We start from the raw sequence: 14240 nt of genomic DNA, 5'->3' as shown, positions 1-14240 counted from the left end.
TTTCACATGCAGATTTCACTTTCTGCTTTTAAGAAACAGAATGAAGATCAGAGTGATATTCTTGCACCTACTGTTTCAAGTAGCTTTACTTCAAAATGGTCAATAGGCCAGAGCTGCATATCTTAGGGTCAAATATTCTAAATCCCTTCAACATAAGGGAGACAAAATGCTCTCAGAGGTCAGACAGGCAGGACTGGAACATTCTTGGGGTTGGCCTGAGGGTATAGCTCACAGGTAGAGCACTTGCTTAGCATGAACAAGACCCTGGGCTCAATCTTTACTACAAAACAAAAAGAAACAAACAAACAAACAAAAACTTGGGGTTAAAATTGTAGGCTACACATACATATCCTATTACTTCTAATCATCACAATGAATTATCCAAGGTCTGCGTAACTTCTTTTGTCATAGATTACCTTCCCCTCCTACAACATATTTCTCAACATTGACTCACCTCTGTGTTATATTCATTTCCCTAAACCAGTGTCACAAACATAAATGCCTAGAAGTGCTCCGTGGATAATCTGATGGCTAAGTGAGAATGGTGGTAAATGATGAATACTGACCTTGCCTAAAGAAGGAAATTACTTTGCTTTGGCCAGCTGCTGCCATGTAGGAATGTAGGCCACGGGTTGTCAGAATGCCAACATTTTCAAGAGAAGCCAGAAATTCTGATTTTTACCATGGAGATTCCAAATATGGTGACTAATTGGGGAAAAGAAAGCAAAACCTTGTGTGTAGGTCAACAAAACACATCTACCCCTGGGCAGTGGTGTAATCTTGTCTTGAACTTTTACATTTTTTGACATCACCATACTTGAAGGAAGGAATGACTATTCCATTCCCTAATGATATCACTGATTCCTGACTTCCCAGATACGGACCCAACCCATCTCCTGTTGTGCCCCACCACTGGTGATAATAGAATTTGCTCATCTCTTAAAGATGTCAAGTTCTAGCCTTCTCATTGTGATTGTATAAACTACAGTAATAACCTGACCCTTCACTCTTGAAGTTTGGTCACACCCTTGATGATATCATGAAATGTCCTACACTTTGGAATGACAACTCATTCCTCCCATACCATTGCAATTCTCTGCACATCTCTTGGTATTGTCACCTTGTGGCATCTTGCATTAATCTCATCCAAGGCCTGCTGCCTGGGTGTAAAATTATAAAAACACAATTTTTAAGATTACACAAAAGGATGAAATTTGGGCAAGTTTATAGTGTCATAAAAAAAGTGCATAAAATGGGCCGGGGATTTAGCTCAGTGGTTTGGTGGCCTGCCTTGCAAGCACAAGGACCTGCAAGGACCCGAGTTCAATCCCCGGTAAAAAAAAAAAAAAAAAAAAAAAAAAAGTGCATAAAGCTGGGCGTGGTGGTGCATGCCTGTAATCCCAGCACTCAGGCTGAGGCAGAAGGATTGCCATGAGTTCGAGGCTGGCCTGGACTACATAATTAGTTCAAGATCAGCGTGAACTATACAGTGAGACCAGAGACCCTGTCTCAAAAAATAAAAAAAAAGTACATGAAGAGAGCTCTTAAAAAAGAATAGTGAAGGGCTGGGGCTTTAGCTCAGTGGTTCTGCTGCCCAGTACCCCCACCAAAAAAAAAAAAACAAAGAGAGAGAGAATAATGAAAGTTAGAGAAGTGCATTTAAATATGTGACACAGATCTCTTTAGAGTGAGTAAAAGACATAGTATTTCAGGTCAATTTTTATCATAGCGCAGAACTGCAGGAGTTCTTAGACAAGATGGCTCACTGTATACTTTCTTGGAGGTGGTAAAAGGTTGTCTTTTTAACTTGATAAAATGAAAATCTATGGATTAGAATTAAGATATATGCAACTAATCATTGAATATTCTAAGTTCTTTTCTTTGGAAAAAAACAAAAAATTATGAATATGGTTGTTATGGTCAGGGTTATAGTTGAATGGTAGAGCACTTGCCTACCATACACAAAGTCCTGGGTTCAATATCTAGCACCCCAAACTCAAAAGGGCCCTGTAAACACACTAGCATGCAGCTATTATGGTTTGTGTCTAGATGTCCCCCCACAGCTTCGTGTGGTCATAGGTGGGGTTTTTTCAGAGGTGGCTGAATCTAGAGTAGGTGATGCTGGGATTAAGAGTATGTGATTATAAATTGGTCCATTGATTGGTTTCACAGCACCCTAATCCCTGTAGCCTAAATAGAGAATAAAAGGGGCAGAAGGAAGCTGCTAAGGTCCATTGCTCACTTCTTTTTACCTTCTTCCAGTCATAAAATGTTTCTCCTCTGTGATGCCCCTCTGCCATGCCTTGGAGCCAGCCAATTATGGACTGAAACCTCTACAAACTGTGAGTTAACTAAATCTTTCCTTTTTTTAAAATTTGGGCATTGGTATTTTGTCTTAGCAATATGAAAACTAACACAGTAGCATACAATATTTACTTGACAACGTTCCACACTACAGCATGACTGAACTTTACTTTTGCTAAATTGAGGATTCTTCCTACCATCTTGTTTCTTGTTCATTCTTTTAAAAAATCTCTTCAGGGGTTAGTAAGATTGCTAACAGAGAATGGGATTACTGTTCTTAGCATATCATAAAATTTTTTCAGTAAGGGATCATCTAATTTGTAAAGTGAGGGCCTCTTGAAATTATGGTCATTATAACAGACATAGATATGATTTACTGTTATTAATATCTTTCTTCTATGTTAATCACTACAATATCAGCAGGTAGATTTAATTCTCTTTCCAAAGGAAATGATATTAAATCCCTTTGCTAAAACATTATGAAGAGTAAACAAAAAACAGTATGAATATCTCAGATAATCAGGTAATTTTCTTTTATTTATTTAAGTCATATTTATCTTCTGATTGCCTACTAAGTGTGTGAGGAATTCTCCTAGGTTCTGAGTGATAACCAAATATGGTCTATTCCTTTATGGCTTATGGTCTAGTGAGTCAACAATCAATTAAGAAAAAAGTACACACACACACACACACACGCACAGAGAATAATGAGAAGAGAGGGAAATAATTTCAGAATAAATGGTTAAAGTGGCACTTGAGTTTTATTGAATGACAAGAATGCAAAGTGTAAGAGAACTGTCATCTACAGAAGTGGGCACAGCCTGGGCAAAAGTCTTAGGTGGGAAAGCTTTCAAAGAATAGAAAAATCTGGCTGGGGATTTTGCTCAGTGGCACTGCTTCTGCCTTGTAAGTGCAAGGTCCTGAGTTTGACCCCTGGTACAAACAAACAAATAAACAAAAACAGAATAAAAACCCCAACATGGGTAAAGCGTAATGATTGAGGGAGGGTAGGAAGAAATGAGGCTGGACAGAGCCTTGACATAGTAAGGAGATTTAATTTGAAGCTATTGTTGTCAAGTAGCATTGTGCTATATTTTAAAGGATTATCCTGACTGCTGTGTGGAGAATGGATTATAGGAGGCTATAGTGGGAATAGTATACTAATTGGAGGCATTAGTAGTATTCCATTAAGAAGTGATGGGCCCAGGATGTAGCTCAGTGATGCTGCACCTGCCTGGAAAGCACAAGGTCCTGAGGTTGATTCCTGATACAAAAAAAAAAAAAGATGTGTTGAACTGGAGAAAAGAGAAAAATAAAGAGAGAAGGAGAGGGAGTAGCAGGAAGGAGAAGAGGGGAGAAGGAGAAGAAGAGAGAGTGACAGAGAGATGCAGATTAGGTATTTTGGCAGTAGAATCAATAGACCCAGATGATGGATTAGATGAATCAGAGGTGACTCATAGAGTTTCAGCTTGAGCAACAAAGTTCACACTACTCATTAAAATGATAGAGAGTATTGCAGTAGGTTGTCTGGGAGGCAGAGGCTGAGACAGAAGTGTGCAAAATGTTCACCAGGCAATTAATACTTGTAAAAGGAGAGGAGGCAGAAGCAGGACTGCAGAGGGAGCTGGAAGATAATAATGCAACCCTGACAGTCTCTGACAGCCAGGAGAAGAGCTCTGCAGCAAAAATCGCCAGGTAGAGGAGTTCTGTACTGGACTAGATCCACGCACTACCACTGTGCTCATTCACTGGCTGGAGGACTTTCCAAGAACAATAAGGCTTAAGCTACACCCCAAGAGTGGGATTTTGGCTCTAAGGCTGAGGAGGACCTTGAAGCAGGTACCCACAGTCCTCAGAGCTGGGGAGCTGGTCCTTTCTTGAAAGGGGATCTAGAAGTGTATCTCCATGCCTTCCATAGATATCTTTCCTTGGTAGGAAAAGATCAAGAATTTAGTTTCAGACAAGAGGGGTCTAAGACAGTTAGTTAGACTACTCATTCCCTGAATATTTACTGTGCTGCCACAAAAGGCTATTCAAATAGAAATGTAGATAATTTGAGGCAGTTTAAATTTCATAAAATATGTTTGGGCCAGAAACATTTTGTAAAAATTTTATTAGTACACATTTGGAATCCATGCAGTTTACAATCATCTTGGGAAGTGGTTATATGTACTTACATATTACAATTTGTTTCTTTTTAAATCCCCTTTCCTTTCCCTCTCCCCCTCTCTCATACTCCCCTTATCCCCTTTTCTATACTTGTTGATATTGTTTTAGCTCATGTTATGCCATATAGTGTTTACATTAATTGGGGTTATTAGTTTCCTGTATATTGCACATTTTTATTTCTATCAATTCCCCTTCCCCTCCTCCTCACCCCTCACCCTTGTTCCCTTGGACCATTTCCCTATTGCAAAAGATCCACCCCCATACCCCTTTCTATCCATCTTTTATCATTTTCTTTATTTGTACTTTTGCACCAGAAATATTTGATAATGATCAAATGTGTGGTATTTAAGGTCATGGATGAGCTAGAATCACCAAATGAGAGACAAGATGCCTCTTAACCTGGTGATGTACCTATTCTCTAAGGATTATTTGCTTATTATTATTATTATTAGTAGTAGTAGTAGTACCGGGGAACAAACTCAGGGCCTCTCGCTTGCCAGGCAGGCGCTGCATTGCTGAGCTACATCCCCAGCTTGAGGGATTATCTGGAGGCAATTTGGGTTGTCACATAGATTGTGGGTACAAAGGAGAAACTACTGGCAGGGATAAGGGGAAATATGAGAACCAAGACCTGTCACGTAAAGGTACAAGATCCCAATAATGAATGTAACTGTACTGTATACCTAAAATGTACCAATAAACTCAGTGAGGAAAAAAAAAAGAGAGAAACTACTGGCAGGGATAAGGGGAAATATGAGAACCAAGACCTGTCACGTAAAGGTACAAGATCCCAATAATGAATGTAACTGTACTGTATACCTAAAATGTACCAATAAACTCAGTGAGGAAAAAAAAAAAAGAGAGAAACTACTGGCATTTAGTGGGTAGGATATAGGAGGGCAAAGCATTTTGCAATGTATGGAAAATCTTGCCCAATGAAGAAGTGTCTCACAAAAAAATACTGAGTATCACTGTGAAAACAATTGGCTGTAGATAGAGAAGAGGTGCTAGAATCAATCCTTGAAATTTCCATCTTTTAGAAGCTGGATGATGGAGACAAAGCTGACAAAAGAGACTAAAAAGGAGTAGTTAGAAAAGTGGAGAGAAAATGAAAAGAGAGTATCAGTTGTCAAGGGAAAAAATGTTTCAAGGAGAGGGTGGTCAGCAGCAAACAAAGCAGTTGAATAAGATAACAGAAAATTATCCATTCAAAAGCAGCTTCAGTAAGAGAAGTCTTAGAAATAGAAAAGTGGTGTCAGAAGCCAGGCTGGCATAAAATAATAGCAAAAATAAAAGTAGAGAAAGGAAAAATTTCAATATATTTAAACAATAAGATCAACAATTTGAAGGGTGACTTAGGGGATCAAAGAATTTTATCCCCAATATTACATTATGAAAGTTTTAAGCATACCAACGAGTTGAAGGAAATTTTAAAAATAAATTTTGCTTTATCCCATTCCCCCCTCAAGCCCCCTCCCCTATGTACAAAAAGCTTTCTTTCCAGTTTTTCCTATTTTCACTAAGTTGAAAGAATTTTGCAGCAAAATAACTAAATTTTATAATTACATTTGCTCTACTTGTTTTATCACATTTCTTTATTCATGAGAAAGGGATTTGTAAAAGATGGAAGACATTTATTCATTTTGGTAGTAGAGTGGAACCTAGGTGCTTTACATTGATCTACAACCCTAGTCCTTTTTTATTTTGTTTTTAAATTTTTTACTGGTACATTTAGGTATACAATGCAGTTACACTGTCATTGGGATCTTGTACCTTTACATAACGTCTCTTGGTTCTTACTTTTCCCCACTCCCCTGCCCTCCCTTCACCCCCTCTACCCTTCCCTATTTTTGATTTTTTATTTTAAAATAGGGTCTAAGTGACTAACTTGCTCTGGTTGGGCTTGAACTTGCGATCCTCCTATCTCAGCCTCCCAGAGTGTTGGGATTATACTCATGTTAACACGCCCAGTTGGAAGACATTCCTATAACATGCTTGTATGCCGGGAGAGTGATTCTATAGTCAGGGAAAAATTGATCAAAGGAACAGAAAAGGAATAGGTAAAAGAAGAAATGAAGTTCTTGAGAGCACTGTTTTTTCTCATTACAAAAGAGGAAATGGATGACACAATCATATGGCTTTGTAGATTTGATACTGGGAAGATGTGGCAAGCATAGTGCTACTGCCTAACTGCTAGATCCTCTTCTTCCCTGTTAATACAACCCAAAATTTGGTGTGGTGTAGCAATATGCCCAGCCCCAGGGGATTAATCATAATTACTTCTGTATAATTATGACCACTGCATTACCCTTTATAGTAGTACCTCAGTTCACAAACTTAATTCTTCCCATGATTCTGGTTGCAAACTGAAATGGATAAGAACAAAATTAAATTCATTGGTTAGATTCAGTGGGAAAATTTGATTTGGTTCTTGACCAATCTGCTTTGCAACCAGAATCATGGAAAGAATTAAGTTCACGAATCAAGGTACCACTGTACCAGACACTAACTTTATTATCCTATCCTGTAGTAAAGACAATGGCTATATAACTTTTTTCTAAGCATTAGAAGGGCTGTTTATGGGGCCCACACAGGGGTATGGGAGTTCTATGAAGGTTTTTCCTTTGTTGACTAAAGGAAAAGAAACTTTTCACATAAAGGGTCCTTTTGCTGCCTTCTCAACCCCTGTTTTTTAAAATGTGTTTTCTATTTTTAAAATGTGGTCATGGTTCATGTCAGAGGGTATGGTAGCCATCTTTCAACCCAAGGCATTGAACTCGAGGAAGGAAATTCAGAGCTGAAGAATGGAAAGAGCTATGATGATACTAGAAGCCAAACCAAGCCAACAATTACCTACTTCCAGATTTAATTTTATCATAGAAAAATAAATAAAATGTATCGAAGCTTCTGGATTCAGGTTATATGTTACCCTGGCTGAATACAAATACAGAATATTAGACACATGGCAGTTACTCCTTTTTTCTGCTAAACACATCTTCCTAGCTCCAATCTGGTTACAGATCCTATGCCCAAAGCCACATCAGCTGTGCTCTAAAGGAGACTATATGAGTTACTGCCTTATCCTCTCAATCAATTCTCTTTTTCTTTAAATTAGCTGAAATTAGTTTCTGTTATTTTAAACCAGCGATTCTCAACTAGGGGAGATTTTACTCCTCCATGAACATCTGTCCACATTTACACATATTTTTGGTTGACACAGCTGGTGGTGGGTGTTAGTGCCACCTACAGTAGGACCTAAGGCTGCTGCTAACATCCTAGAATGCCCAGAACAATCTCCCACAACAAAGACTTATTGGTCCCAGTGGTGAACAGTACTGCTATTGAAAACTCTGCTTTAAAACTTAAATGAACATGGAAGTTCTCAACAAATCTAACTTAGTCACTTGCTGAAAATAAGTGGGAAGAAAGACATCAAGTTTGAGGAGGTGTGGGAAGTTCAATGAGGACATGTGAGAGGGAAGACAATAGAGACATACTGGAAGGTTTCTGGGTACTGGTTAGGGCATTTCTGAAGTTGGTGACCACGACTAGCAATAAAGGTCTATTGATTTTTCTCCTGCAATGTAGAACAGCATTGGTTTGTGTTGGTTTCATCCAAAGCTGAGTTATTGTCAGGTAAGAGCAATAGGGAAAGGCAGAGGAGTTAATTGTGTGGGAATACTTTTATGGATAAATCAAAGAAATTAAGCTAGATAATGAAGGAAAAAGTGACAGGGGCAATGATAACAAAAAACCAAGGGGATCAGGTTGATCCAGGAATCAGCATTACTGGTACACCCTAGAGCAATGGTGGCAAACTTATGGCATGTGTACCACAACAGGCACACAGAGCCGTCTCTGTTGGCACACGAAGCCAAGTCACCCCAGCTAAGATTTGACAAATTATCAGTATGAGTAAAACAGCAAAGATCTTATTAATTGTGCCAAAGCATGCCAAATGCAAACTTGCACATTTCAGTAAAAAGCTGTTTGTATCATTGAAAACTCTGTGATTGGGGTACTCTTTTAAGACAAAAGATGTTAATGAATGAATTGTTTTTCTAAACTAAAACCTTAGGATTAAGGTTTAATTTCAGTTTTAATTGGAGTTTAATTGCAGTTAATTTACTCTGAATTAAATAAGTGGGTTTTGGGTTGCATTTTTGGTACTTGGTCTCTAAAAGGTTCACCATTACTGCCCTAGGGGTAGTCAGAAACAGAATAGCTTTTCAGAGACCTACAAACTAAGGATTTGTGTAACAAGATCTTTAATGAGCCCTTCAAATAATTTGTATGTGCATTAAAGACTGAGAAACATAGTAGAAGACGATGAGAATGAAGAATTTCTGAACTGAGGATACTTAAAATTCTGGGCTAATTATTCTGGGCTATTAATTTTTTTTCTGTAAAGGGCCAAGAAGTAAATAATTTTGGTTTGGTCATGGTCTTACATGTAACAACTTAAGCCTGCCATTGTAGTTCAAAAGTAGCCAGAGAGAATATGTAAATGATTACATAAGGTGTGCACCTGTTGAGTATGGCTGTGTCCCAATAAAACTACAAAAACAGGTAGTGGGTTGGTTTGGACTCTGGGACACAGTTTGCCGATCTCTGATCTAGACCTTAATAAAACTGTAAGTCTTGGTTTCCATGTCAAGTTTTCTGGTTTCTGACTACTTACTGTCTTTTGAGAATAAGTATTCTTCCTCTTTCTTCCCTCTTCTGAACACAAAGAGCTTGCTTTTGTAATGTATTGGCCAGCTGATGTTCTGTGGGATTCTAGAAAAGGAACTGAGATGGGTTCAAACTGAAGTCCTACCAAGCAGAATCTCCCTGGCACCATTTTAAACCCTGGAAGTACCACATTCTTCGCTCCCTCAGTTTGTTCCCCCTCCTTTTATTTCCCCTCCTGGACTCTAGCAAACTCATTTTGACTTTTTCAACTGAGCTAAAGGAAATCAAAATATTCCTTGGAAATCTAGGAATTTTAAAGGCAACAGCAACAATAATCAGTCAGAGTTTGCAAGGTAACAAGGTGGAGGCAGGATGATAAAGAAGGAAACTAAAATCTATTAAGCATCTCCTCTCTAGCATTTTATATACAGCATTTGAATCTTCACAGTAAGTCCAGTATTATGATCTCCAAGTTACAGATGGAAATTTGTTTGTTTTGAGACAAGGCCTTGCTATGTAGTTCAGACTGGTCTTGGGCATACCTTATAGCCCAGGCTGGCTTCCAACTCAGAGCACCTCTTGCTTCATGCTCCCATGTGTTGGGATTACAGGCACACCACCTTACCTGGCTGGAAATATTTAAAAATCATTAATGTAACACTTTATTCTAGTTACCCTCTAACTGCTTTACAAATATAGAGTCAGCTGGGCGTGGTGATGTGTACCTATAATCCTAGCACTCAGGAGGCTGAGGTAGGAAGATTGCAGTGAGTTCAAGGCCAGCCTGGGCTACAAGGTGAGTTCAAGGCTAGCCTGAATTGCATAGGGAGACCCTGTCTCAAAAAGCAAAACAAAACAAACAAACAAACAGAATATAGACTCATGGAAACTTCAAAATTTCAATGCTGGGTTGGAGATTTAGCTCAGTGGTGCTGCCGCTTGCCTTGCAAGCACAACATCGTGAGTTCAATCTCTGATGAAAAATAAAAATCTCAATGCTATGGGAATTGTTACTACCTCCATTTTACAGATGGAACAGCAGTGCTATGGAGAGAGGTTAATTAGCTAATATGGGTGGAGATAGGCTTTTAACTCAGGCACCCTGACTTCCTTGTTCATGTTACACTCATTTGATACTTGGTGAACAACTACTTTGCCAGATAATGCATCAGGGCTAAAGTTAGATAACAGTTAAAACCACACGGGAGATAAATGGGAGCCAGGGTGGGTCTCAATTCTGACTCCAAATTCTATGTTCTTTCCCTTGTACAATGATGTGACCATGTCCTTCAGTCCTTCTCCTCATCAAGAGATTTCCATCAGTGCTAAAAGTCTAAATTTGAGGGTGTACTTATTATTTTCTTTTTTCTCTCTCTCTCCTTTCTCCTTCCTCCCTTTTCTGCACTGGGGATTGAGTCAGGGTATCACACTTGCTAGATAAGCACCCTACTACTGAGCTACATCCCCAGCCCTTTTTATTTTTGGAGATAGGGTCTCAATAAATTGCCCGGGCTAGTCTTGAACTTTGATCCTCTTGCCTCAGCCTCCCCAGTATATGAGTTTATAGGTGTTACCATCAGGTCTGGCTTAAGACAGAACAATCTTTTTAAATATAAGAACTGCTATTCTTTGCTTCAATATGCACATGACCTTCTGAAACACTTTCTTCAACTCTCTCCTTCCCCACAGCATCTTGTTATTCAATCATTATTAGTCTTGTTTTCCTGTTTCCTTTGCTGAGACTAATCCTATCATTTTAGTCACTAAGTTCAAGTTCATATCCTTTTCCTTTCATTCTATAACTGGAATTAACCAATCTCTTTATTTGCCAGGTTTTGTTCATCTTCATTGGATTACTCACGGATCTTTCAAATTTATACCGAAAAGACCTATACCAAATTTAGTGTTTGATTTAGACACTTTGTATTTGTTTTAATGCTCCAGAATAGGTAATAAAAATGTGCAAGACAGTTCCTGCCTTCAGTGTATTTATTGTCTAATACTTTTTACAACCTTGGAATGTGGTATCATCTTCTGATCTGATCCTACCAATAGTTACTGATAATACCTATCCAATACCTAGGTAATATTTCCCATGTTTTTCAAGCTGAAATTTAGTGTTCCTACACCATAACTTCCTGAATAATCTTTCTTTCTCAAGTGACTTTACTCTTCATTCTACCTCAGTAGAAGAAGAATATTTTCCTTACATTTGCTTGTGCCAATGGTGGCAGAGCCACAAAATTCTCAGGCTTTCATAATAGACAGGTTGAGATCTTGATTTTTTTATTTTTTAATGGACAGAGTTCCTTTTCTCTGGAACCTCAAAAAAGGAGCTTAACCTTGACACCCTAAGTATGTGGATTGGAGGTATTTAAGGCAAGATAACTTAAAAACCATAGACCTCTGAGTTACAATTGTACTTTAGACATCAACCTGAGAGTGATTAACATTTATGAAACATCTACAATGTGCCAGTTATTTTTCTATTAGTTTTCTGTTCTGTAAGCACGAAGGTACTTGATTATCACAATTTTACAGACAAGGAAAAAAGCAGAGCACTTAAATAACTTGCCTCAAATGGTGCTAGGGGCAAACGGTTTCACGAGAGGTAGTCTAGCCCCACAGTGGTGCCTGTAGCCATGAACCTATATTACATCTTGATAACAGTAGCTTCCATTAGTCTTCATCTATATCTGTAGATTCAACCAACTGTGGATGGAAAATATTAGGGAAAAACATGATGTCTGTACTGAACATGTACACACTTTTAAAAATTGTCATTATTCCCTAAACAATATAGTATAACAACTATTTACATAGCATTTATATCATTTTAGATATAATAAGTAATCTAGAGATGATGTAAAGTGTATGAGAGGTGCATAGGTTATATGCAAACACTATACTTCTTCGTCCAGGGAGTTTAAGCATTCCTGGATTTTGGTATCCTGGATATGTGTGTGACCTGGAGCCAAACCTCTGTGGATGACCAGAGGCAACTATACTAACATGCTATGCAGCAGGTTCTAACTTTTGTTGTTATTTAATCACTAACACCCTTCGATTTATAATAACCAACTTTTTCAGATGACAAAACGGGCTGGGAAAGGTGCTAATGTTAACTGAAAAATTCAAGCTTGGAAACCAGTTTGGAGGCTGGCTCCAAAAGCTTCTCTAATCCTCCAGCCACGAACCTCTTTGAGCCTGTTTCCTTCCCCACCTTTGAAATAAGGAGTTTGGAGATTATCTCAGTTCAATGGAGATGGGGGTGTAGAACATATTTGTAGACGGGCGTTAGATAAGGTGGGATACTGCAGTCGAGCCATAAGGATTCAGGGCCCGGCATAAAAGAGATGAGTAAGATTACAAATACCAGGACCCCTTCTGAGGCCTGTGGGTGAGAAACAGCCTGACAGACCTATCCGACCCTTGGGGCAGCCAAGGCCGTCCCTGGGGTTCTGACCGGGTCCCCAGACGACACCTCACCGCCCAAGTCCTGTTCCACTGGCTTCTCCAGTAAAGTTAGGGAAGGAAGAGGCGCGGCTTACTAACCCACGTACCAGAGCGCCACGTCCCTCTTGGCTAAGCCTCCCCTTGGCTCCAGCTCTTAGGCTCCCCGCATCGCCCGCCTTCAGCCGCGCCCGCGCGACTTTGTACCCAGCCCGACCAATCGGCGCCCTCCGCGATTCCGAGACTGACCAAACAGCGGCGGCGGGGAGGCGGGGGCTGTCGCCATGGCAGCGAGGAGGCGGAGGCGCGCTCAGTGGGCGGAGGGCCCAGGCAAAGCCTTGGGCAGCAGGCTGAGAAGACAGATCTGGTCGCTGTAGGCATCCAGCAGGCGGAGCCTTGCGTGTCGAGACCCCACCAGGTGAGGCCGGTGGCCTAGAGGTGGGTGCGGATGGGTACGGCGGGAGGCTAGGGCGGGTGCTGAGCCGAGGCACCGTGGGTCGTCTCGTGCTTGCCAGGGAGGTGAGCGTGGCGGGGACTCAGTGGGCCCCGCGGGTGGAAGGGGGCTCCCTGCTCCAGCCTGAGGCTCGGGGTCCGCTCCTCCACTGCACTCCCTGCGGGACAACCAGGCTTTCTTCGGAGTCTGGGCGAGAGCAGGATAGGACAGATACGGGAGCGAGACTGGGCTGGTCCCCCCGGGTCCTGGCGGGTCAGGGGCGAGGGAGGACCCCGCTGGGGAGGGGGTTCTGTCCACCGTGGCAGCCGGTGCTCACCGCCCCTCCGCCGCCGGGCGAGGCTAGGCCCGGGAATCCTGCTCGCCCCATTCTGGGAAGCCAGCGGTCCCTGACACTTAGGAGAAAGTTCGTGCCTTTCTTGTACTATTGGCTTCCCTCAAGTGACAAATGAAGTGCGAAAGGAGCCCTTTCGGTTTTAGGGGGTCAGGAAGACTGTAGTTACTGTTGCACCTGCTAAGTGTTAATTAACCCAGGGAGTAAATGTGGTTATTGTGGTTGGTGTTGGTAGCGGATTTATGTGGCAATTATTTTACAACATGAGAGAGAAAGGGATGGAGGGGGAGACAATGAGAATGAACACGAGATCTTATTCTGCCTTTTTTGGAGACAGAATATCATAAAAATCTTTGTGACCATTAAATTTCTGTGTTGGATAATGTACCTTTAGAATTAGTAAGTGCTGTTGATCACCCAAATCTTTTAAGGTTCCTTTATGTCCATGGATGAAGGTGAACAATAAACCATTTTTAAAACTTAAGTTAAAAAAAAAGGCAGGGGAAAGTAAATGCAAATATTTCTCATGTTTTTTTTTGGGGGGGGGAAGGAAATTGTGGGTTTTTCCTGTAGCAACATTTAAAAAACTGAGGTTGTTGCCTAAGGAATTGGCCGAAAGCAGTGTGACTAGTGGTATGGTAGATTTGGATCTGATAACCTATTGCTTCTTTTATTACCTATTTCAGCTTTTTGTTTCTTAAGGTCTTTCTGGTGGATTCTGTTAAATAATTGGACACTGTAATCCCAGCACTCGGGAGGCTGAGGCAAGGGGATAGCTGTGAGTTTGAGACCAGCCTGAGCTACATAGTGAGTTCCAGGTCAGTCTCAACTACACAGTGAGACCCTGTCTCAAAA

At 40.5% G+C, this 14240-nt stretch overlaps 1 protein-coding gene and 1 long non-coding RNA gene across 4 annotated transcripts in view; one reads left to right on the top strand and one right to left on the bottom strand.

Moving 5' to 3' along the window:
- Window positions 1-571: 571 nt before the first annotated feature.
- On the bottom strand, window positions 572-9765 carry LOC104856048. Its single transcript, XR_002025063.1, has 3 exons — window positions 9690-9765; window positions 9155-9252; window positions 572-705 (listed from the first exon to the last, which is right to left on the bottom strand). It is a non-coding gene; the product is annotated as an uncharacterized LOC104856048 (long non-coding RNA).
- Window positions 9766-12893: 3128 nt separating this feature from the next.
- The window catches only part of Nucb2 (nucleobindin 2), a 35701-nt gene continuing 34354 nt past the window's right edge, over window positions 12894-14240 (top strand). For 2 of the 3 annotated variants that reach the window (XM_010615160.3, XM_010615161.3), the window contains exon 1: window positions 12894-13018. The gene's annotated coding sequence lies outside the window, so the exon portion shown is untranslated. Of the gene's footprint in view, window positions 13039-14240 lie in introns of all 3 variants that reach the window. The other variant, XM_010615162.3, reaches the window with a different exon arrangement.

This window comes from Fukomys damarensis, unplaced genomic scaffold (genome assembly GCF_012274545.1).
Source record: "Fukomys damarensis isolate Sample0158 unplaced genomic scaffold, DMR_v1.0_HiC HiC_scaffold_16, whole genome shotgun sequence".
Lineage (NCBI taxonomy): Eukaryota > Metazoa > Chordata > Mammalia > Rodentia > Bathyergidae > Fukomys > Fukomys damarensis.
The sequence above is the reverse complement of the archived record's forward strand: the minus strand, read 5'-3'. Positions and strand labels throughout refer to the sequence as shown.